Source organism: Bactrocera dorsalis, chromosome 4, assembly GCF_023373825.1.
Source record: "Bactrocera dorsalis isolate Fly_Bdor chromosome 4, ASM2337382v1, whole genome shotgun sequence".
Taxonomy (NCBI): domain Eukaryota; kingdom Metazoa; phylum Arthropoda; class Insecta; order Diptera; family Tephritidae; genus Bactrocera; species Bactrocera dorsalis.
This window is the reverse complement of record NC_064306.1, coordinates 42539148-42565691: the sequence shown is the minus strand read 5'-3', so window position 1 is coordinate 42565691 and position 26544 is coordinate 42539148. Positions and strand designations below refer to the sequence as shown.

General features: G+C 36.0%; 2 long non-coding RNA genes across 2 annotated transcripts; both read right to left on the bottom strand.

Moving 5' to 3' along the window:
• Positions 1–18859: 18859 nt before the first annotated feature.
• Positions 18860–21931, bottom strand: LOC125778443 (uncharacterized). Its single transcript, XR_007422710.1, has 3 exons — positions 21202–21931; positions 19142–19304; positions 18860–19072 (listed from the first exon to the last, which is right to left on the bottom strand). It is a non-coding gene; the product is annotated as an uncharacterized LOC125778443 (long non-coding RNA).
• A 1809-nt stretch (positions 21932–23740) lies between these two features.
• Positions 23741–25194, bottom strand: LOC125778442 (uncharacterized). The gene is made up of 2 exons (XR_007422709.1): positions 24206–25194; positions 23741–24093 (listed from the first exon to the last, which is right to left on the bottom strand). It is a non-coding gene; the product is annotated as an uncharacterized LOC125778442 (long non-coding RNA).
• Between the last annotated feature and the right edge of the window lie 1350 nt (positions 25195–26544).

Genomic DNA, 26544 nt, shown 5'->3' with positions numbered 1-26544 from the left:
GCAACGTGGTGCGGACGCCATTGATGGGGCTCAGGCCGGGCTGCGGTGGTTCGACGTCGTACCGTCCGGCTTGCTTGCCTGGATCTACCCGTGCTTGAGGCAGCTGGCCGACCTACATCGCGTCGTGGGGTCCTGTGCAACAGCGTGTGATGTGGTCTGCCACACGTGTGGCATAAGTCGGAAGAAGCACACTCCTGCGTTCTCATGCGTGTGCGATAGGCAGTTGAGGCAATGCTCATGTGCCTGGGCAACACGCTGTCGTTGTGCCGGTGTTAGCTCCTTAAAGAGCCCACAGTGTTGCAGTCGATGTTTCCGGCGGCATAGCGGGCATCGGGTGCGACGCGGCTCGACTGGAGCGGATGGCGCTGATGGGGCTGCTCGTGTACCACTACCAGAAGCAGCAGTCGATACTGTCGCCTTGGTTGAGCGGGGCGGAGGAGTAGGCCCGTTGGTGACTGACCGAACAGTTGGTGTTGTAGGCATGTCCACGTCCATCTTGAACTCTGTAAAGAATTGTATTTGAATATACATGGTAGTATATAAATAGTATATGTGATTGTGCCACATTAGGTGGCATGACTGAGTCGTCGTATTGACCGACCATTTCTTTTTGTAAATTTTATTGTTATTGTTAACGGTTGGTTGCGGGTTGCGATTTTATTGATTTATTGTCGTTTGCGTTACGGCATTATGTTCAGATTGTTTGGTTAGTATCGGATTTTCGTTATTATCCGCGGTTGGTAGAAAGCATAATTTAACCAGCGGTCTGGTGAGTATTCCGCTTTGAGTACGGAGATCAACGACGCGGATGTGACCGTCTGAGCCATAATGGAGCTTTTCTATACGGCCAAGTCGCCACTCGGTAGGTGGGAGACAATCGTCGTTAATAAGTACACAATCTCCAAGCTTTGGGGCATTTTCTGATGTTTTCCATCGATACCTCTTGTGGAGGTCCTTTAAATAGTCTTCTTTCCATCTGCGACTGAAATTATGATGGAGAATTTTAATTCTTTCCCATCGATTTAATAAGGATAGCGACTCCACGCCTGGCTCAGGTGTGGCCAGAATGGGTGCTCCTTTGAGAAAGTGCCCTGGTGTTAGGGCTGTGAGATCTGAGGGATCTTGCGAGAGTGTTGTTAGTGGCCGTGAATTGAGAACGGCTTCAATGCGAATTAATAGAGTTGTAAATTCTTCGTAATTAAATTTGTAGTTTCCAGCTACTTTTTTTAAGTGGGATTTGAAGCTTTTTACAGCTGATTCCCATAAACCACCCATATGAGGAGCTCTTGGGGGGATGAATTGCCAATTAATGCCTTGGGGGGCGTACTTTTGTACAATCTCAGGGGAGACTTGTTTAATAAAGTCCACAAACTGTTTTTCTGTGGCTCTTTGAGCTCCGATAAAGGTTTTTCCATTGTCGCTCATAAGTTTGGACGGAAAACCGCGTCGTCCGACGAAGCGAGCAAATGCCGCGAGAAAAGCCTCTTTTGTCAGATTAGTACATAGCTCGAGGTGCACTGCTTTTGTCGTGAAACAGACAAAGACAGCCACGTAGCCTTTCATTAGGGTAGGAGACCTTAGCATGGACGCCTTTATCTGAAAAGGCCCAGCAAAATCAACACCTGTGATAGTGAAAGGCAGAGCGAAGTTGCAGCGTTCCGGTGGAAGTGCTGCCATAATCTGCGTCCTCATCTTCTGTTTATGCATAGTGCAGATCTTGCACATGAAAATGCACTTTTTTATTTGAGGCTTAAGTCGGGGAATATAAAACTCTTGGCGGATTATATATTGCATTAGGCGATGTTCCGCGTGCAACATTAGTATATGTATATACTTGAGTAACAATGTTGCAAGTCGAGACTTCTCTGGTATTATTAGAGGATGGCGTTCGTTATATGTCAGGCTTGAGTTAGCAAGCCGACCATTAGCACGAAGCAGACCTTTCGTATCCAGAAATGGATTTAGTACTAAGAGTGAGCTCTTTTTGTCAATCGGCTTCGATTCTCTTAGTAGTGACATCTCGCAGCTGAAGTGGCGCGACTGAGTATACGTGATAAGAGCGACCTTTGCCTTTTCTAGGTCTAGGTGCGTCAATGTATCGCCTTGGGGATATACTGTGCGTATTCCCTTAATTCTAAGTTTGAGTCGCTCTATGAAGTTGAGCATATAAGCGATTACCCTGAGGGCTCGAGGGTATGATGAAAATCGCTCAAGGATGTCAGTATCATCCAATGCCGTGTGAAAGGAGTCGATTTTCCGACTTTCGGGGGCAATTATATTGCGTATAGGCGATCGTGGCCAAGAATCAGGAGATTCTATCAACCATCGGGGGCCATTCCACCAGAGGGTGGTAGTGGCAAGGTGCAGTGGCTTGCACCCTCTTGTTCCTAGATCGGCAGGATTATCAGCACTGGCTACGTGACGCCAAGTGGCTGATCCCACTAGGTCAAGAATTTGAGACGTTCGGTTAGAAATATACGTCTTCCATGCATGTGGAGGTTTTTCTAACCAGGCTAATACAATTTCGGAATCAGACCAGAGATACAATTTATATTTGGTCATATTTAGATGCGTTTGCACCATGGATACTAGTTTGGCTAGTAGTAGCGCACCACATAGTTCCAGTCGTGGCAGACTTATTGTTTTTAGCGGAGCCACCTTTGCTTTGGCTACCAGTAGGTGACTGGTGGTCGTTGTGTCAGATTGTGTGCGCACATAGAGGGTTGCACAATATGCCTTTTCAGAGGCATCACAGAAGCCATGTAGTTCGACTTTGTGCTCTGGGGCATAATTTATCCATCGTGGGATTTGTATCTGTGAGATATCTTTCAGATTACACGCGAACTGGGACCACTTTTCTAAACGAAGTGGTTTCACTTGTTCATCCCAGTCAGTTCCGTCTAGCCACAATTCTTGTATTAGAATTTTTGCTTGTATCATAATTGGCGAAAGCCATCCTGCGGGGTCAAAAAGTTTTGCCACCGAGGATAAAATTTGCCTTTTTGTTATAGCTGATAGTGCGGATATTGACTCATTAGTGTATGAAAACTGGTCAGATATCGCATTCCATTGTATCCCCAAAGTTTTTGTTGTGCTTTCCTTTTCGAATTTAAGGAAATTAGTGTCTAAAAGATTTTCTTTGGGTATGTCTTTTAAAATATTAGGGTGGTTCGCCGTTATCTTTTTCAACGGAAACCCTGCTGTATTGAGCGCTTGTGTCACTTGTGCTAGTGACTCGTATGCCTGTGGAAGATTGTGGCTTCCGGACAGAATGTCGTCTACATACGTTTGTGTTTTCAACACTTGTGTTGCCAGAGGAAATTCTGACTTTGTGTCTTCTGCCAGCTCGTGGAGTGTACGAATGGCGAGGTATGGTGCACAGTTTACGCCAAAGGTAACTGTTTTTAATTTAAAGTCGCGTAGTGGACTATTGGGAGATTTTCGGAAAATAATTCGCTGAAAATCTTGATCATCATCATGTACGACTATTTGTCGATACATTTTCTCAACATCCCCATTGAAAACGTATTTGTATATACGCCAATTTAGTATGAGGAGCATTAAATCTGGCTGAAGCGTGGGTCCCGTAAATAAAATGTCATTTAGGGAATTCCCCGAACTTGATGATTTTGATGCATTAAAGACAACTCTTACCTTTGTGGTTTTTTTGTCTGGCTTTATTACTGCATGATGTGGCAGGTAAAAAGAATTGTATTTACTTTTTATAATTTTTTCGCCAGGGCTGACTTCCTCCATGTGGTTTAAATGGAGGTATTCTTCTAAAACCCTATCGTATTCTGGTTTTAGCTCGCCTTTTTTAAGTAGGTTTTTTTCCATACTTAAAAACTGTTGGATAGCAGAGGTACGAGAATGACCTAAGGCGAGTGTGTGGGGAAATTCTGGCTTTAGTGGTAGTCGTACGACGTACCGGCCATTATCTAATCGAGTAGTTGTGGATTTGTAAAAATCCTCACAATATCGATCTTCTGGGGTTGTGATTGATATGGGGGGGAGTTCTTCTAACTCCCAAAACTTCCTGAGTTGTGTATTGAGGTATTCGTTTGAGATTTCCTCAACTTGAGTTGTCATTGTTGTGACTGGTTCCGCAACTAGTCCGCTTAGGACCCATCCGAAAATGGTATTTTGCGCCAGAAGTGTTTTTGTAATTTTCTCAACACCTTCGAGAATAATTTGAGGTATGAGATCGCTACCTAATAGAATGTCTATTTGAGCGGGAGTGTTGCAGTTGGGGTCTGCTAACTTAAGGTGTGAAACCTTTTGCCAATGCTTGCTATTTATATGATAGCTTGGAAGCATGTTTGTTAGTTGCGGTAAGACAATAGCTTCTGCTTGAATGCGCTTATCCGCTTGGGGGGAAATAAGGGTAATGGGGCAGATTTTGTTTGAGTTTTGTACTACTCTTCCGCCCATTCCCGTAATTTCAAAATTAGCTAGTTTTGTTGGCAGTTGTAGCCTACTTTGTGCCCTTGACGCTATAAAAGATCGTTGAGATCCTTGGTCTATTAAGGCCCTAAGTTTAAACAGTTCTCCTCGGTGCTCGATGGAGACCACTGCTGTGGGTAATAATACACTGCTTTGGTTTTCGCTGTGTAGCGTTTGAGTTTTTAAAGCCTTTGAGCAGCATGGTGCTTCTTGGCAATTTTCTGAATTTTGTAAGTCGGGATTTGCTGTTGCAACTAATCCCGTAGCTCTTTTAACATTAGCGTTGTTTTGAGCTAAGCTGGAAAAATTTGTAATGTGAAGCATTGAGTTATGTCGTTTATGGCAATAAACGCAATTAAATTTGCTTTCACAATCTTTGAGCGCATGCGCATGAGACAAACAATTAGTACAGAGTTTTTTTGTTCTTACGAAATTGTTTCTTTCGTTAATGTTTAGTTTTTTAAATTTCTCGCAAGATTTCAGCCTGTGCGCTCCTTTACACAGTTCGCATGACGTATGTTTATTTTGTTCGGAGGTGAACGCTTGTGTTTTGAAAAAACTACGATTTAAGTTATTGTTGTTACTCGCTTGGGGCCTATTGAAGCTTCGATTCAGGTCATGTTGAACGTTTTTAGTTCTGACCATTTTTTTATCTACCCTTTCTGCAATTTCGTATTGGGTAGTTAAGAAATCGTTCATTTGTTGCCACGTTGGGCACTTTTTCCGTGATGAGAGCGATTGCTCCCACAAAAGTAACGATTTTTCTGGTAATGCGGCTGTGCATATATTTACCAGAATGGGGTCCCAATTGTCTGTGGGAATATTCTGTGTCGCTAGAACCGACAAGCAATTAGAAACAGTGGATTGAAGTTTTATAAATTCCTCACTTGTTTCTTTTTGAATTTTTGGTAAATTCATCAATATTGTGACTTGTTTGTCTACTAATATCCTTTCGTTCTCGTAACGAGCTTTTAGGGCTTCCCAAGCATAATTGAAATTTTCGTCATTAAGAGCGAACTGTTTGACTAATACCCCTGCTTGACCTTTTGTTTTGTATCGGAGGTGATACAATTTTTGTGCATTAGATAATTTTGGGTGGTTTATGTAAACGGCTGTGAACATGTCCCGGAAGGACGGCCATTGTTCATAACCACCATGAAAAATTTCAGTGTCACAGGCGGGCACCTTGAGGTGGATGCCTGAACTCGCCTCTTGGATTTGCACTTGTGGCAGCTCTACTCTCGGTTGTGGAGTAGGTGCAATTGCTTTAATTAATCTCAATTGATCGGAGATCATAGCTCTCGTTTCCTCGTACTGGTCTAAGCAGTGTTCATATTTGGAGTATGCTGAAGATTTGAAATTTTCAGGTAGATCTGATTCGTCAGATTCTACAATTGCGTCATACGCAGCTTGGAGACGTGTCCAGAAATTGCTTAGATTTTCTTTTTTGATTTCTAATACCGATTCAGAGTTATCTTGAATCGGTGAAGATGAAAATCGAGTGCAGTATCGAATTAGACTGTCACTCTCAGCAATAAACTTAGTATAGGAAATATCTTTCATCTTTTTTTGCTTTGTAGCACCTTGCTTCGAGCGTGTAGCATCAGCAGGTGTACATGGGCTCTTTTCTTCTGAAATCATTTTTTGTACTTTTAAATATTGTGTTGATTTAGATTCCTTAGAATCTCCGTTCATTTAGATAATGTGATAATATTGAAATATATATATGAGAAAAGAAAAATTCTCTCAGTGTACTTTTGATAACAATAAGTACGCGTGAAATCTTTAAGATAAAAAGGTTTTTTTTTTTTGTTGTATACGCAATGTATCAAATAGCAAACGCGTATTTCTTTTTACTTATTCCCGGTGCTTATGTATTTAGCTACTAGTTTGTTCTTGTTTTTGTTTTTTATTTTATTTAATGTTTCGTACTCGTTAGCAAATACTTGCGTATACGAGCGATAATGCAAAAAGGAGAAAAAGGTTGATGACCTTTGTATATAAGTTTGCACAATATGTGCGTGTTTATGTGCATACGTAAGATGCAAAAAATTGATTTTTTGTTTTGTTTTGTTTGCAATCCTGCTTGCTTGTGCTTTAACAAGAACAAGGGGTATTGCTGGACAGATGCCGATTTGGTCTTTGAATATAAGCAAGTGTGTGTAAATACTTGAAAATGGCAATACGTATTTAATTGCTGTTCTTTCTACCAACGTTTAAAAGTTTTTGTTTGATTTGTTCGTGATTAATTTTTTTTTTTTTTTTTTTTAAATAACAAATTTTAAAATTTTTATAATAAATTAAAATTTCGCATTTGCCGCTTTATTTTTCCGGAATTTTGTAAAAATTGTAAAATTTTAATTTAATTTAGTACTCTGTGTACGTTGTATATGCCGGCATAGGCAAATTGTATGCCGTATGTAGATATGTATGTATGTAAATAATATTTGCCGTACGGATATCGCGGGAATAGAAAATCGTGAAGTGCAGGTATGCACTTTTGGTTGATTGTAGTTTTGCTGATTATATGTACATACATGTGGGTGTATGTCGCATTAATTTCGTTTCTCACTTTGTTTCGGACATATGAAAGGTATGTACATATGAAAGTGGTAACTATTGGCATATATGTATGTTTGGTTTTGTTATTTTTTTTTTTTTTTTTTTTACTTTCTCTTTTTAAATTTCGCAATTGCCTCAGCTTACTTTTTGCGCAATCCTGCTTATACTGTTAAGTATAAGGGGTATTGCCGGAAAATGTTGTCAAGTGAATACTTGAAAAATTTTTTTTTTTTTTGATTTTTAATGTTGTGTGTTTAGATACACAAATGTAAGCATAAGTAGGCCTTTAATCAGATATGTATATGCCAGTATATATACAATCACACATATATATATATATATATATATATGTATATATTATACCATATACTGTTCATACATATATTTGGATGTACATATGTAATGTACCAAACTGTTTTCGGTTTCCCGGAAATAAACCGTAAGTTCGGACAGTTCGGTAGCAACCGTTCTATTAAAATTTACAGGATCGTATACAGTTTTAGAGAGATCAACTGTAAATATTAACATACATATATGCAAATAAGTATATATTATTTAAAATAATAGATGGAGTTGATACACTCACTTTGAGCCGCTTCAAGGGACTTTGAGGGCTTTATATGGTTTGGAATGTGGGTGAGCTTATGTTTTTGCCAATGCGACCAAGCTGCTTCCTTGTCCGTTTCCTTTCCTGTTTGGTGTTCCTTGTTCCGTTGTTGTTAATTTCCCTTTGTTGGTTGGCCTTTTTGGTTTATATTATTTTTACTATTATAATTAGTTTTGTTTCACATTTATAAAATTGTAATTTTCACAAAGACTATATTTTTTAATCTTCGCGCCCGTGTGGATTTTTTGTTTTTTTTTTTTTTGTTAAATAATATTTCGCGCCCGATTTTTGATATTATTATAACTTTTGTTTTTTTTTTTTTTGGTTTGGGTTTTAAACACTGTACTATATGTTGTATATGTATTTATATGTATTTTTTTGTATTATTTTTTTGTTTTTTTTTTTTTTTTTTTTTGTTTTGGGAATCGCACCACGGAGCGGTTTCGTGTCCGTTTTTCAAACCGTTTTTTCCTTTTCCTATATATGTATGTATGTATATGTCATCACGGAACTTTTTTTTTTTTTGAAAAAATTTTTTTTTTTTTTTGTATGTGTATATGACACCGCACCTTTTATTTTATAATAATTTCTGTATATATTGTATGTGTCACCTCACTTTAAGTTTTCACCTGAATGTTTGTATATTGGTATGTCACTTTTTACTTATTTTGCCGCTTGAATCCGTTTTGTCTTTTTTTTTTCTATAGTGCCATTCTGTTGGCTCGAAGGACCAATGTTTGAGCAATTGCGCACTTTACTTTTATCTATAAGCACACTTACCACTTTCACTTCGGTTAAGTAAAACACTTGGGTAAATAATTTTCGCACTTTCTGTGTATTTAATTTCAATTTCTTTTTGTTTCTTCTAATTATGGTTAAGTTTTCACAAAGTTTTGGGGTAAAGTTATTACGGAATTTCGGACCGATTTAAAAAGAGTGTGCGGGACTATACTGCTCGAGGCGGCGCGAGGTCACAAAGGCGATGCGTGCGTTTCGTTTGCAGATCGTAACGATACTGATCTCAACTTCTTAGTTGACCCTTCTCCCCAGTGTGGTATATGGTTGCATGTGTGGATGTCTTCTCGCGTGTGTGTGGTGTTGATGTGTGGGTCCTGTGGAATGTAGGTTCTTTGTGTGTGGTGTATTGGTGGTTATGGTGTATTCGTGTAGTGGCACTAGGGGGGGGCGGCTTATCTCATTTAGCCAAGCTTGATAACTTTTTTTAAAAAAAAAACGCATAAAATTTGCAAAATCTCATCGGTTCTTTATTTGAAACGTTAGATTGGTTCATGACATTTACTTTTTGAAGATAATTTCATTTAAATGTTGACCGCGGCTGCGTCTTAGGTGGTCCATTCGGAAAGTCCAATTTTGGGCAACTTTTTCGAGCATTTCGGCCGGAATAGCCCGAATTTCTTCGGAAATGTTGTCTTCCAAAGCTGGAATAGTTGCTGGCTTATTTCTGTAGACTTTAGACTTGACGTAGCCCCACAAAAAATAGTCTAAAGGCGTTAAATCGCATGATCTTGGTGGCCAACTTACGGGTCCATTTCTTGAGATGAATTGTTGTCCGAAGTTTTCCCTCAAAATGGCCATAGAATCGCGAGCTGTGTGGCATGTAGCGCCATCTTGTTGAAACCACATGTCAACCAAGTTCAGTTCTTCCATTTTTGGCAACAAAAAGTTTGTTAGCATCGAACGATAGCGATCGCCATTCACCGTAACGTTGCGTCCAACAGCATCTTTGAAAAAAATACGGTCCAATGATTCCACCAGCGTACAAACCACACCAAACAGTGCATTTTTCGGGATGCATGGGCAGTTCTTGAACGGCTTCTGGTTGCTCTTCACCCCAAATGCGGCAATTTTGCTTATTTACGTAGCCATTCAACCAGAAATGAGCCTCATCGCTGAACAAAACACGCGCGAAACACATTTCGAACCGAACACTGATTTTGGTAATAAAATTCAATGATTTGCAAGCGTTGCTCGTTAGTAAGTCTATTCATGATGAAATGTCAAAGCATACTGAGCATCTTTCTCTTTGACATTCAGTTTTGAGGTTGCCACTATGGTTTTGTGCCATGTATTTTTGTTTTTATATTTGTATATTTATGCGTATGAGAAACCTGTTGCCAGCTTTTGCTAACTTTGAGAGTAAGAACTTATTGCTTACTTACTAAGAGATGTAGCATTCCAGTGATTTTATATGGACTTAAGTAAAGCACAACTCAAAGAGTTAAGCTCTTCTCATTGTTTCCGTTATTTGCCATCAGTAGCCAGCCAATTATTGTCAATATATCTTGAACAGGGTATATTAATTTTCCCATGATGTTTGTAACACCCCAAGGAAACATTTGAAGACCCTATAAAATATATGCTATGCATAATAAATGATTAGAATGAAGAGCTCAGTCGATGGCAGTCCTTCTGTATATACGGGAACTTGTCTCTCAGATTTTGAGATATTGGTCTGAAATTTCTTTTCTAACAAATCATTTGCCAAAACCGCCGGTAAAGATCAACGATAGCATATAGCTCCCATACAACTGACTGATCAAACTGAAGCCCTTCTATGAAAAAGTATTTTATTTGTAAAGGTATATTCATGGGATTTGGAAGATATTGTTATCCAAGACAACACTACAATATCCAAAGAAATTGATCGGAACACTATAGCATATAGTTGCTATACAAACTGAACGATTAAAATTAAGTTCTTGTAGCGAAACTTCTGATATTTGTGAAGGAGTTTTCTTGTTTTAATTATCATTAACATAAAGGTCTTTAAAATAGGCTTTCACGGCGGTGATAACTTTCTCACTACTCCAGTGTTCGGAGTTGGCACATGGGACACAAAAACAAAAACTGAATCACCTTTCGATTTTAGATTAGCACTATAGTCTATTGTAGCCTTTGCTATTATCACAAAACTTCATTTAAGCCCGTTGAATGAAAAATGCTAAATACACCTCTTAGATTAATGGTTGTGAGGGTACTCTCTCACCGCTTTCATTTGCCTAAAAGCCAGACTCTTGCGATTGCGTGGTAATGAAGGAGTAGTTATATGCTCTGCTGTTCGCTACCCACTGGTTTACAGAATCTCGATATAGATCTGTAGAACAATATCCGAATCTGTTCAAATAACACCTCAGTCTGCAGTGATCTCTATAAAACTCTAGAAGCTGGCTTAATTTGTCGCTAAGGAGAACAATTAGTTGATTGAACCATTTTATATTGAACGCTCCCAGAAACAGCTTCGCCTAACGAAGACCGCGCATTTATTGTCACCCCCAACCTTATTCCATTTCCAAATCAACTAGTCTGGTTTAATTGAGGTTTTGATAATAGCCATCAGAGCACGAGCTAGACGACAGTTAATGTTTTCCATTATTACGGTTCAATCAAATATTGAGGCTGAATACTTTTCGTTCCCCACATCGAATAGATAAATGATGCTTAGGGTTCTTTATTCAAGATACTTTTCAAGCTTTCTCTTCCATTTGATGTCATGCCAAACACAGAGACGATTTCCAAATCTGCTCAGAAAAATTTAAGGATCTTTGAAGGCCTTTTATGTATCAGATTACATACATATGTATTTGCTGAGGAGTGACCGCTCTTCGAGATAGCTAGCAAAGCTATGCATTAGGTATCAAGGAAATTCGTTTCATTGGAAAATTAAACCCATAATTGTATTATAATTGTCTATCATAGGTATACAGAGTGAGTTGAATTTCAGTGGTCTGCAATTCAATGTATTTTCAGCATCAGTCTTGTAGAATTCAAACTAAGGTTGAGATGGAATGGCATATTTATGCTTTACGCTTAATATTTTTTATCATCCAAAATGCAGGTCTCTCATGAAATATTATTAATTAAATATCCAGTGAACAGTTGGTGTTGCCTTAAATATTTACCTTGATTTTCGGAGTATGCTCGACGTAAGGGTATTTTGACTACATCTACCGAATTTTGAATCTCATATCATTCTTTGCTCGTCCTTCAAGTAATTAGTCAAAAAGAGCTCTAATAACGAAATTTAATTTCAGGCCTTAAAGCTGATAATAAAATTTCAAATTCAAATTCCTGAAAATCCACTGTCAATAAAACGACAAAGAATATCATTTGTCAGACCTTTGTTTTATATTATTTTACGGCAATTAAAACTTTTACTTAGCTGGGCTTTATTTGCCAATTCTTATGGCGACAACGCATTGGTTGTTAGCATCCCGACAGCAGAGCGGGGGACATAGTCGCACAGTCAGAACTCCTATGGATCTATAGCAATCATTTGCCGGCTGCCTTGGCGCACAATTACGTTGACACACATTTTGGCCTCTAGTGATAATAGTAAGCACAGGCTCGCAGTTCGGTAGTTGCGCTACAAAGCAATTTAAATATTCATGTAACATACCATATTTTTTGTAAAAACATAAGTTTTCAAAAATTCATTGATTTACCTTTAGTAACAGCACTGAAGACAGCGAAAATAAGTAAAACCACGTACAATTTTTTAAACATTTTAAAATTTTCGGTTTCTACCTTTTGAAGTCCGAATAAGCTCTGAGTTTTAAAATATGTAAAACGCATACAAATAGTACAGTGAACACTTTTTCGTTTTTCATCTATAGTAACTACTCGGTTTTGTTATATAAATAATACTTTAAAAACAATAACTTTTATAACAGGCCATTAAGTTACATTTGGGTCATTGATGCTTTCTACAATTTATTTATACAACTTTTTGAATAAGACATACTGTAAAAACCAGAAGTCCATATATTGGAGAACAATAATAAATCAGATTTTATAGTATTATGCTTCAAAACACATACTCATGACGTTACACTAGTTAACACCAACGCGAATTATTTACTCAACCAAAATATTAAAAAAATACTTTTTCAAATGATATCCGATTTTCCAGCATTGAAACTAGAAACAAAAAACTGGTTACAATTTAAATGTTCAATTTTTTTGCATCAGTGCGTACCCACCTTTTATTTCTATAAATACAAGTTACAAATTCTGATTCCTCATACCTTCGAACCTCTAAAACTTAAACTCGATTAGTTTATGATTCAGATTTTTAGAAAACACATTCATTCAAAGTAACAGGAATTCAAAATTCTATCGGTTTAAATTCCTATTGATTTCGAAATATTATTACAAATAACTGTTGCTACAATGGGAAGGGTTCCCTTCGTTCTTCGTAACGAGAACTCTAAGAACGACTCCAACGGCAACGCTTGAACTAGTCCTAAACCTTTAGATCTATTTATTGAAATTTGAGGACCCGCAGAGCTAGAACACCAGCCAACTCCAGAGTAAACACTACGTGAACAGCCAAGCATATCGGTCAGCTGCGTCTTGGAAATCACGACAGCAGTGTAAATTGCCACCAGAACCAAGCTTGCTTCTCCTTCTACTTGGTACCACACAAAGGCAAGGAGTTCAATGAGATAGTGGACGAGATTGCCAAGAGGAGAGTACGGCAATCACTGTCTATACATTGACCTGAGCAGGAACATGATTATACAAGACCATGGCATGCCTGCGGATGGGGTTGACAGGTCAGGAAAACTGTAGGTAATGTCTAGAGCACGGCATCTGCAAACAATGAAGCATCTCTTGTGCACTTGTCTCGCAAGGCTGCGCTTTAAACAATTAGAAGCACCACAGTATTAGACACTGGAAGATGTTTCGTTAGAATCTGTTGAAATTCGCGTCAGGCACAGGTCGAAATGGAACTCCATCTGATGTCGCAAAGGACTAAAACAAGTCTATGCGTGGCTCTTTAGCCTACCAGACTAACCTAACTTAACTTATAGCTGATGGATCTATAGTTTTCTCTTCTCAACTCCAAAAATGTGTTGGCATTTTTTTCTTATATGGGTACTTTTTGAACGCTATTTCTTTGTATAACGAAATGGAGGGGTTTGCGGTTTCAAAAATTTTGGGTATGTTCCTAAGCTTTTAGCAACCTTATTATAATTTGATAGAACGCTTTACGAGGTGTATACCTACAGTTGGCTAGAAAGAACAGTATTAATTATAGTATTATTATTAGTATAGTTATTAGAAAAACTATTCACTAACTACTAGGTCGATGCATCGATGAATTCTGTCATAAGGACGAACTACAAAAGAATACAAAAACCAGCACCCCATATTTAAAAAAAAGCTTATAAAAGAGGTAAAAGCGCTCAATAGCTATGAAAAGAATATTACAAGTAAGCTTTTCAACATCTTCTTTGAACTTAAAGCTTTCAAAACGAAAGTTTCGACAAGCAAAGCTTTTGAGCATATACGGTAGTGTATAAAGTTCATACTGAAACCGGAAATAGTTAATACACTGATTTTCAAAACTTTAAATCAATTCGAGTTGCTGTCAAACATATTTTAATTCCTTTTAAACAAAAATATTTTTATTATAATTCATTTATTCAACACTCGAGCTGAACACCGTTTATCCAGGTCTTTTCTCTGGAACACATTTGTTCCCAGAACGGCAACAGCCATGTCTGCATACTGGCAATCGAATGTCCTTCGTGGCAGTCACACAAAGAAAGCGAGGCAATCTCGGTGGACAGTTCACCTGGCAGTAGCGTTGACCACGACGTAAGGGTATGATTTGGGGCGTACAATTTGGGATTTGCGCTTAAAAAAGTTATTTACCAATATAAATTATTATAAAATATGAACAATATTTACACACCTTTAGTTACGACAATGCAGATAACAGCAAAGCTTAAAATAAACAGTAAATTTTTAGTCATTTTTGACAATATTACGATGTAGTCTGCGAAGTGTAAGACTCCAATACGCGATATGCAAGCTTCCGCATAGCCTTTTATACAAACAATTCAACTATATAGCCATAATGTAAATATTTTGACGGCAATACTATATTTCTTACCTATTCATAAAATGTATGGGTAATTGTTCACATTTTATTATTAATTTCAGACACCAATTGTATAAATATTATGCAAATTTAATAAGATTTAATGAATGTTTACGGTGGCGAGAAAAAAGAAAGTATCATCAGTGCAAACGTAAATAACAAAACAACTTTACTTTTTTGTGACTATAAAAATAAAAGTTAAAAAATATATAAGTAGCGTATCTATACCCAAGTACTACTTGGTTTCAAATTCTCACGCCTTTCATTTGCAGAAGCTAGTGGTTTCTAAGGATGAAAAACTTGTCAAACCGAAAATATTGCTAAGCTTTCTCGTGACCTTTCTAACAATGCGACGCTTAAGGGGGTATAATACTATGAGCAAAAAATAGTAAGACTTTGTACATAACTTCAAAATTCTTAATTTATTCTTAAAAAATCTATGTCGGGTTCCCAATGAACTTGTGCCAAAGATTTTCTGTTCCCTTATACCCTTAGAATTAATGTAGAAATCCACTTTACCATTGGAAGGTCTCGAAAAAGGCCTAAAAATAATAATTCCGCTCGACGTTCGGAGCGCTCGGAGTGCACACCTCAAACTTTAAACGCGTTTTTCTCAAAACACACCTTTTTAAACTGGCAGACATGATTCCGGTCGAACTACTCATTTGCTTAATTATACCCTGAACGGGGTATATTAAGTTTGTCACGAAGTTTGTAACACCCAGAAGGAAGCGTCGGAGATCCTCTAAAGTATTTATGTATATAAATGATCAGTATGTTGAGTTGAGTCGATTTAGCCATGCCCGTCTGTCTGTATATAAACGAACTAGTCCCTCAGTTTTTAAGATATCGTTTTGAAATTTTGTGAACGTCATTTTTTCTTCAAAAAGCTGCTCATTTGTCGGAACTACTGATATCGGACTACTATAGGATACAGCTACCATACAAACTGAACGATCGTAATCAAGTTCTTGTATGGAAAACTTTCACATTTGACAATGTATCTTCACAAAAGTTAGCACAGGCTATATTCTAAGGTAATAATGTAATATCGAAAGAAATTGTTCAGATCGGTTAACTATAGCATATAGCTACCATACAAACTGAATGATCGGTATCAAATGCTTGCATGAGAAACTTCCTCATTCGACGATATATCTTTACGAAATTTGGTATGAATTATTGTTCATAGAAATAACGTAACATCGAAAGAAAATGTTCAGATTGGCGTACTATAGCATATAGTTGCCATTCAAACCGAACGATCGGAATCAATGACTTGTATGGACAACTTTCGCATTTGACGTGGTATCTTCACGAAATTTGACATGGATTACTGCTTAATGTAATAACATAATCTCCGAAAAAATTGTTTAGATCGGATAACTATAGCATATAGCTTCCATACTAAAAGAAATGCACCTTTGAAGGATATATTAGCTTCGGTGCAGCCGATCATCGCAAGATAAAGCCTCTAGATTATTTTTTTTGGAATATGTTAAATCAAAGGTTTACGTTCAAGGCACTCGAAGACAACATTCAGCACTCTATAGCTGAATTACTGCACCAGGTCATCGGAAATCGGCGTAAACGGGTAGAGATATGCAAGCAGAGACGTGGTGGTCATTTGGGCGACATTTCGCTAAAATCATAGCATAATATTATCTGCATAACAAAAAAACAGAACCCAGTTTGACCAAATTTGAGCGTTTTATTTATTTTAGTACATGCAATACACTAAAAAAATTATCTACGCTCCTCAAAACTTCCGACTTCTGAGCGCCACACACTTATTGCCAAGTTGACAGCAACTCAATGGGCATACTCTCATTCGTGTATATTTTTTGACTATTTCGCACCGATTCTGTACACTATCTTTTACACAAATTCGGTGACAAACTCGCTGTCCAGCTCGCAGTGATAAATTGTTTGGTCTGCATCCTGCATTTTGAGCTGTAAAGATTCATTCAAAAAATTGCATTATTCCCAACTGCGTTTTGAAAAGTGCTGTAGCGTTAAAATTACAAAGGAATATGTTCCTTTTCCCCCTATTTACCTTGTATAACTGCCAAGCTGAGTATACTTAATAATAAAAGTAAGCAAAATTTCGACATCTTATCTATATGAGCTTAATTCGTAATGATTCTGTTAAGCCTTTCGCTTGAGCTATTTATACAATAATCCATTCTTTCAATTAAAGAATTATATTGATTTTGCTGGTCGTTGACATAATAAGAACAAAATGACTGAATGCTAACGACAGCAGGATAGGCTAATTCTCAATATCGTATATTGTAAAATTAGCTTAGCATCATTTTTTGTGTGAGTAAATAATTTTTAAGCGTATATTTATACATATTTTAAGAATACACAATAAAATTACATCCCAAATAGTCTTTCTGTTAAACAGTTTATACAAATTTTATTATGTTTCTATCTTTTAGCGATACTACAAATAAACTTGTAAAAAATATTTATTATTTGTATATAATGAACAAATTTTAAGAAAGGCATATTATCTTAAAGCTTTCGTTTTCTGATCGACACACAACTATCGCCAAGTTGACAGCAGCCCACGGGGCATACGCTAACCCGAGAGGATAAGCTAACTTTTCTGCACTGACTTCGCACACCTGTTTTCGCACAAATTCGACGACAAAATTGTTGCCCACGCCGGAGTGATAAAGTCTTGGACCTGCATCCTACATTTTTAGCAGTAACTAAACTTATACAAGAATGATATTAATCATAACTATGTTTAGAATTTAAATAATTATTTTTTATGCCACTCATTTACCTTGTATAACTGCCAAGCTGAGTATACCCAATATTAAAAGTAAGCAAAATTTCGACATCTTAACTGTAACAAGCTTAATTCGCAATGACTCCGTAAAGTATTTCGTTTGAGCTATTTATACGGTATTCTGTTCTTTCAGTAAAAAAAATCATATTGATTCTGCTGTTGACATAATAAGAACAAAATGACAGAAAGATAACAGCAGAAGTTTGGCCAGGCTTTTTACAGATTTCGGCGCGCAGTCGATTCATAATAGTTACACAATTCAGCTTAATAATGTTGAAGCCTTTTCAAGTTAATGCCTGTTAAGGGTAGGACAATTTTTGCATTACCATATTTCGAAAATGGTTTACAATGCTTCATTTAAATTTTTTTTGCATTCTTCAATATTGAACTAACCTATGCTTTATAAGAGTACGCATACAATTTTATAGTTACAGAAAAAGATCCTCTGTTTTCACCACTTTTTAAAATTGGTAGATTTAAATTTTTATAACGATTATATTACTATCACGTGCTTGCTGTCGTTTATATCGTGTTTTTTTTAATCACTCAAATGTGCTTGGATGAAATTGTTGGTTAATTTAATCATTGAAATACTTGCTGGATCACTTTCGACCACTTTCTTTTAAGCCTAATGTTGTCGAAGTAAACTCGTACAAAAAAAAAACATTCACATGTACATTCTGTATAGCAAAAAATAGTATAAATAGATCTTGATTTTGATCAGTCAGCTTGAAATGCAGCTATATATGCTATAGAAGTCCGATCCGAACAATTTCTTCGGTGATTGTAGTTTTGATAATCTATTCCAAATTTGGTAATGATCTTGTCAAAAAAAGTCTTCCATACAATAATGATAGCTATGCATATGCTACGAGTATAGTGGTCTCATATGTATAATCTGATATGAGCGCTATGAACCAAATTGTGGTATCCTTCAGTAAATGAGCCCTTGGGGTTACTTGTAGTTGTAAAATTGAATTTGAACATGTTCCCGCTGGATTTCTGGAATGACGTTAACGTTTTAAGACTGGAATGCCATTATACGTATTTAATTTAAAAATCATAAAATAATATTATAAAAATCCATTTTTAGTTTTTTCACCTGCAAGGTTTTCAGGCTATTTCGAATCATTTGGAAACTTGCTTAACATCTTTCAAAATAGAAATCCATTCTGTTACAGTTAAAAGATTCCTTTGGTAACACTCCTTCCTAGTTCCAGGTTAAATCGAATAAAAATGTATATGTATGTATAATATATTCTTTTTCATATATCTTCTATAACAATATTTTGCTATGCGTATGATATTTTATACTTATGAATCAGGAAATGATTGTCTAAACCGTTTTCCTGGCTACAGGATCTAAACTATCGAGCTTTCTTCGGATCTTCATTCTCATAAAAGCGAAAAACATATCACAAGACCTGATTTCATCTTACATATTATACATACATATGTATATGAAATATCCTCCATCTCTTTATAAAAAATCGTCTATACATTTTTAATTTTTTATTCACAATTTTTACAACTTCATTATTAGCAATATATTTCCAAATTTTTTTTTATTAAAATGTACGACAGCCATCGCCGATGCGGCAACAATTTGGCGGGCATAACCTAATTGTTTGTACAATTCGTACAGTGGCGCATAAGAAAGGCAAACGGCTTGGAGGGCATTGTCGCTCACAAAGTCTTTGACCGGCACGAGCTTTGATTGCTATTCGCTGACACACACGGTTTTGAGCTGCAAGAAAATAAAATGTTTGAGAATATGGTTTTATAATTTTAATATTTTTAAAATGATATTGATTACCCTGCACTGTGATCAAAGTGAGAACCAACACTAGCCATAATATACTAAAAGCTTTTGCCATTGTTTTTATGTAATCGATCTGGTCTTGAAGGTTTCAATGGTTGATTATTCACTGATATTATTGGAACAAATGTCTGTGTTTATATAGTCTGAACTTCAGCAGCTGAAATGGTACATACATATACATAAGATATAATTCATTATAATACCTAAAAATTATGGCTGTTTACTGTTATTTAGTGAAGTTTGGTTCTGCTCCTTTCCGATTTAAGGAATGATCTAAATTTTAATAATAATTGCAAAGTAATTATTGAGATCGGTTTCATTCTGCATAAAATTATTGATATTGTTACACTCAACTTCTACTAATTTTTAAATCGTCATTCAAAATATTTTTAAAGTTACTATTTTCTGGTGTATAGCTGCTGAGTTCAATCAGCTTCATCAGCTCATCTTTAATGAATTTTTTCTCAAAGCTATATTTTTCAAATTTTCTTGAGAGATTACTCCAGACAATTGATACGATCACTATCAATTTTTTCGCATATTCTCTATTTAGTTCTCCATACAATCAACTAGCATAACCTAATTTAGGTTGATCAAATACATATAAAATTTTAGATGCCTTTAACTAGCCTAAATTTTGGCTAAAATAAATTTTTTTTATACGCTGTCATTTTTTATTTTTCGATCCTTTTTAAATCGCAAATGAGTCAATTTTGCTTTTTTACATACCCATTGAGTCAGCAAACAAAATTTGGCTCTAAAACGTCGGATCTTCTTGGAACTTTTCAAGAGCCTGAAAGCGACCGCCCTTTCATAAGCTGTATTTTGTAACGCTCTCTATTTAAGATTTCGTAAAATGCGTCAGTTCGAGTTGCTGCGAACGGCGCCGAATCGACTCTGCAAGGTCTTCGCGTACACCCCCAGCTACGGCTGTTATATTTTCTTTACTGCGTGCTGGACATGGTACATTCGGTCAAATATTATCCAATAATGAATGCTGTGTCTCAAGATCGATAATGATGTTGCGAATAATACGCTCAGTAGATCGATTATGTTGACTAAAAACATTCTTTACATGACATGAGTTTTCGTAATAAAGTTAACCGATTTCTAAACGTTTATTAGGCATAGGTGTTTCCATGATGAAATGCCAAACAATACTGAACAAAAATAACATGACAGCTTTATACAACTCACGCGTGATCTGTCAAAAAAAGGCTATTGAAAAAAGTACCTCTACTTGGATCAGTTCAGAAAACTCTAATATGGTAGAGTCATTCATATTCGAGATGCGGCTGACAAATTTAAGTAAAAGATGTGTCTATACCCAGTAAGATGGGATCATTTAATTACTTCAAAGTCCGAAAAATAAAATTACCATAAGAAACAGATTTTACTTTAAAGAAGTCTGAAAAAAAATAATTTCTTGATATTTATATAATATCAAAGTTTTTTTGGGGGATTTTATGGTTGGAATATGGTACCATACATATATATTATTCAACAATATGTGTTGTATAAACCGTTGTTGTTTACCAGAATTTAGCGCCAACAAGAAAACAGTCGTAAAGAAACATCTGTTTAAAGAAGAGGCGTAAAAGAACAACAATATATATATATAAATATAAATAAAATACAACAATAAATATGCAGAAGAATTGACTTAAATTTTAAAAGAATTTCATTTGGTTACGTGTTCTTGTAAAATATTATTTATGTTTCCCATGAATTAAATTGAAGATCAATTACTCAATAAACAAATTAAAAAACAAAAGATCTTCGAACAACACAAATATATAGACTTCAACTGATAATCCCTATAAATACGCTTAAGATTATATTTAACATTATTATTCTACTATTCATTTTAATCTTAACATTAAACCGGCGTAACTGAGTTCTTCGAACGCAGCATGAAATTACTCGCTTGCATTTTGTTATTTTGCTTGGCTGCCATCGCTTTCGGTAAGCGCTTCATATTCGCATATTACCGTAATGATTCTCATATCCAATATTTCTCTATGTAATTCTTTCCTTTAGGGCAAAATACTTACTGTCGTATGAAGTCCGTTAAAATGACTGTAACTCGAAGAGTTTGTCAACGATCCTGCATTCCGATCCGCGGCCAATCCACTGTTTGTGCTACAGCAAGAGCTGGCCAAACCATTTTGCTCTGTCCGCCGAGTTGCTGTCGCATGGGCACTTCCTGTCATCAACTGTACAAAGTATAAGGTTTAGAAATTTAGAAATAATTTAGCTGCAACTGTAAATATAAAAAAGTATTCCTCAATTTTTAAGCTTTCTTTTAACTCAATGGAGATCAATTAAAATAACGAATTCCTCCAGGGCAATTTTTAGTATCTACCATTTTAGTAAGAACAGTAAATAATAAGATGAGTTGTTTGGGTGCCTGGTCAGTGCAGTATTGCAGGAAACTGTAAGGCTGATGATCTTAACTTGGTGACAGCTATCTCAATCTCAATATCTGCGGAATGAGAACGAGTGGGAGATCCGTTTGCTTCTTGTGGTTCACTACCGGTCTGTTGGGCCTCAGACCAGCTCTGCTAACGTTGGTAAACTATCTGTACTGTGCAGCCTCAGGATATATCTGGCCCAGGATAAATCGTAAGAGATCTAGGGAATTGTTCACTATCAGCTGCTTTCCTTGGGCCAAACTTTAAATTCGGACCTGTACTGGCACTAGTGGGACCGTAAAAAGGAAAGAATTATATTCCATCATTACAACGCCAGAATAAGGAATAAGCTCCAGAAGTTTGATTTGGTAGTTTTACGCATCCATTCCCGTAGTCCGATTCCAATGCGACTTTTGATTTTTCAATTTTTCTTTTATTTATATTGTTTTGTGTTTTAAAAACAAAAACTTGACCCCAATACAATGCATTCGCTTGAGATTTCAATGAAAATTATTTTGTAAGGTCAGCTGTTTTTATAAAATTACTATAAAAGGGTGAATTGTTATAATTTTTTCCTCATATGAAGTAACGGTTTATTACGAAAATGTGCAAATTTAAAATCATACTAATTTTTGCTGCTTTATTGAGCCTTACTTCGGTTGTCAAAGGTTCGTAATATTTCATAGTTTTAAGAAGTGTTTCGGGCACTTTCGAGTTATAAAGGGTGACCCATTTCGAGGTTCATTACTTTTTTGAGAAAAACGCAGAAACTTCAAATTTAATGGGGAATGTTTATTATGATCCGAAATATTATTCTTTGGCTTTTATTTTTTGAAGATTATCTCTTTCAAATGTTGGCCGCGACTACGTCTCAGATGGTCCATCCGTTGAGTCCAACTTTCGAGTACTCGTTCGTCTAACGATGTGATATTACATGATCTCGGTAAGGAAACGACCGGCCAAAAGCATGAAATTATCTGCTAACCGAGTTGTTCTCTCAATAAATCCATTGATTGATGCGATGTGTAGAAAGTGGCGCCGTTTTGTTGAAACCAATTGTCGCCGAGATCACGAGCTTAATTCAGTCATCAAATAGTCGATTTTGCCGGTTATGTTCTTACCGACATCATTTTTTGAGAAGTATGGACCGATGATTCCACCGCCGCAAAAACCACACCAAACCGTTGTTTTTTCTGTATGAAATTACAGCTCTTAAATCTCTCCAGGCTCCAAATGCGGCAATTTTGCTTGGTTACATGCCCATTGAGCCAGAAATAAGCCTCATCGCTGAACAAAATTTGGCGCGAATACGTCGGATCTTCTTGGAACATTTCAAGAACCCATAGAGCAAAGCGATATCACTTGAGAAGGTTGAGCGGCTTCAGTTCTTGCACAAGCTGTATTTTGTACGCTTTCAATTTAAGATCTCGACGTAAAGTCGTTCCATAAATCAGTCCGAGTTGCTGCGAATGGCGTCGAATCGACTCTCCACGGTATTAGTGTATATTCTCAGCTACGGCTGCTTTATTTTCTTCACTGCGTGCTGGAGTGGTATGTGCGCTTGACACGACTCACGTGTGATCTATCAAAAAAAGCTATTGAAAACTACTTGAAATTGGATCACCTGTTATTATTTTAAAAATTGTATTGAATACCATCAATTCCAATTTCCTCAAATTATCATTTTTTTTAATTTCTAATTACTGTCAATTTGAACCATATTCCCTTGGATCTTACTATTGCTATTATGAAGAATTTCCTTAACACAATTTGAAGATTTATGTTCAACTTATTTTATCTAAATTACATATATATGTATCTTCATAGCTAATGGCGGACCACGCCGTTGTTCCGGTAGCCGAAATGAGATCTACTTAAACCCCGGACCGAACTGTGAAAGAACCTGCCGTGACTTAAATACGGAATGTCTCAAGGTGTACGTTAGGCCTCCCTCGGGCTGTTATTGTCGTGAAGGCTTTGCGCGCAATGACGCAGGGCGCTGTATACCCATACGATTATGCCGTCAAGCAAAATAAGTGTTTTCACTTAAAAAAATAATAATAAAAAAGCTAAATAAATAAAAACAAATTACTTTGAAGGAATTTAGTAAAGAAAAAACGGAAAATTGATTTTTAATTATGTACAATCCTATGATTTTTGGATGTAAAAAGCTAATTAATGGGATAACGATTTTGAAGGAATATTTATTTCAAGAAAAACTCAACAGATTATATTTAAAGGATATAAAATGAATTTTTAGAATGAATAAGGATATCATTTGCGCAATAAAAACGTCAAAATTTAATTCTTTTATCATCATTGCTCCCGCTGAACTCATTCAAGTTTGATAAACCCACCGACAGGCCGAACCCAGACGACAGCAATTCGGCGGACAGAGTCTAACAGTGGTCGGAATACGCGCTGTGGCGCAACGCAAACTAGCGGTGGACCCTGGTCCCGTAAGACATTGGCGTTCACAAATTCTTTGACCAGCCGAAACGCTATATATGCGCGGCTGGCAGCCAGGTTGAGCTACATAAAAATAAAATAAGAGGAAAAAATAATTGCATAAAAGAAAAAATAGCAAATTGTTAAGAAATAAATGTTATATAATTGTTATATTCTTAAAAATTATATATTTTACCTATAACTGCAGTTATGCCCAAAACACACAGTAGAGCCAGTAAAAATTTAATATTATGCATTTTATCTCTGTAGATGTGAGCGACGACCGTAAATCCAATGTCCAACAGCGAACTGTCTACTAAAAGTATAGAATATGGATCATTTAAGGAAGTAAGTTGCCTCAACTACTGAATTGGGAACTCCGAATAATCAAAACAGCTGCGCCATTATTAACTGTACTTTTATTAAAATTGAATAACATCCCATTTATCTGGTGACTACAATGATTGCAGTATAATAATGATATATAGTACATAAGTTTTGTCTACCTACAACGCAGTAAAATAAACAGTTGATTTAACTAAATTTAACAATCGCTGCAGTTCAATTGGAATACTGTTCAGAGGCTACTACAAAGAAAATAGTAAAAATAATCAAATGAGTAACCGGTTCGGCCCCAAAATTAAAGGGTACTTGTACCAAGTGTTCTCATTTTCATTTTATTCTTTGAATATAAAAGAACCAAATAACCAAATCGCTTCATGTTATACATATGATACTTGTACCAAGCGTTTACCTTTTGATAGAGCCGTCAACGATCACGATCGGTCCATGAATAGAGAAGTTATTCGATGAAAATAGTCGCTGATACCCCCTCTACCGCGTTATTTGCTCCTGGTAGAAACTACGAATTTATGCTTAAGAGAGTATTCTAGTCTAAAGGTATGCATTTTCAGGTAATTTTCGAAGTGTCGTAAAATAATTGTCATCCCAGCAATCTGAACACAAAAAAATCATTAATCTAGAATAATGTCGTAATGTCTTAATTCTGCGGAAAAGTCGGATTTTTTTACAAAATAGTCCGAAAAATATTTTGAACCACTTTTTTGGGTTTTTAGAATTTTTTAAAAATTGTAAAAATTTAAATTTTGGAAATTTTCCAGACATAGAAAGTTTTTAAAAAAGTCTGTAAAATGTTCAGGTAAATCGGTTCAGTAAAATCAGAGAAATTGTTTTAAAAAAGACAGTTTCGAGATAAACGCTTTTAAAGTTTCGCAAAAAGCCGCAGCAGTTTGGATGCCGGTTCAGAAAATATTCTGAAAATAATTTGTGTTTTGAAAAATCTATATAAGAATACTTTTGGATAGTTATTTTTTGAAACTTTAAAATAAAATCTGTTTTTTTTTTAATTTTTATCCTAGAATACCCCTTAAGATTGTAAGATTTCAGTATCGACCTCTTAGCAGTACTAGAAGCCGAGATTCCTTACTTTCTAGGTTTATGAATTGCTATGACAATCGTAAGAAACAGATACAAAATTACAGAATTCTTGCACTAAACGTTATCCTTTCAATAGAGACCTCAAATTGGCGACAGCATCCCTTCTAGTTGTTTACGATTTTTTGAATGTTTTTAAACGCATAATATGCAATGCAATATTTTACATACAGTCTAGTTATATATTATATTATCATATATACTTTTCTGCAATGTGTTTTCTACAACTGATAGATTATTTTTTTTTGCATATTCCAGGTAACATCACAGGGCCTGACGCTAACATTTTAAAAGTTCTGATCGACTCCATCTACATATTCGTGGAACAGTATAAAGTTGAGGATACAGTACTGACAAACGAAAGCCACCCAGCACAATTAATTTTACCAAAATTGGAAGACAAATTTGTATTAGGCGGGTCGAGGGAACACAATTATGAAAGTGACTTGAACGAGCTTTCCACACATACGCTCCCAATGTTTCATTGTACGTTGAAATGGCGCACGCATACAAATCACTTTCCTGCATTGACATGTTAAAATCTAAACTTGACGTATCGCCAACGAACTCTTCAAACTCGCTTATATTGATTGCAGAGATATTACACACCAATCAAGCCGCATGTGGAGAAGCTGCGCTTCATTATTCATTATATAACCACATTTCTGTATTTTGTGATAATTAATACTTTTTTTAAGATAAACAAAACAAAAATAAAAAGTAAAAAAATAGATAATGAAAACAGTCGAAGGACATTCATGAATTTATTAAAAATAATTTAGAATAATAAAATTAAACTCTTATTGTAGGAATCATGTATTTTTTAGTAAAATCCAATATTTATATATGCAAATGGTATGTCAAAATAAAGATTATTGAAATGAAAAAATATCAATATTTTTATTTAACTGTTGCCTTGTTTTTTCAATTTCTTTTAATTCATAATTTCGTGTACTATTAAACTTATTCAAAACTCCTCTCAAATCCCTTTAATTTGACACCAAAATCATCAAAATCGACAAAGAATTGCTGAAAATACGAAGAATCTCCAGTTTATTGAAATTTTCCAAAACTCCTCTT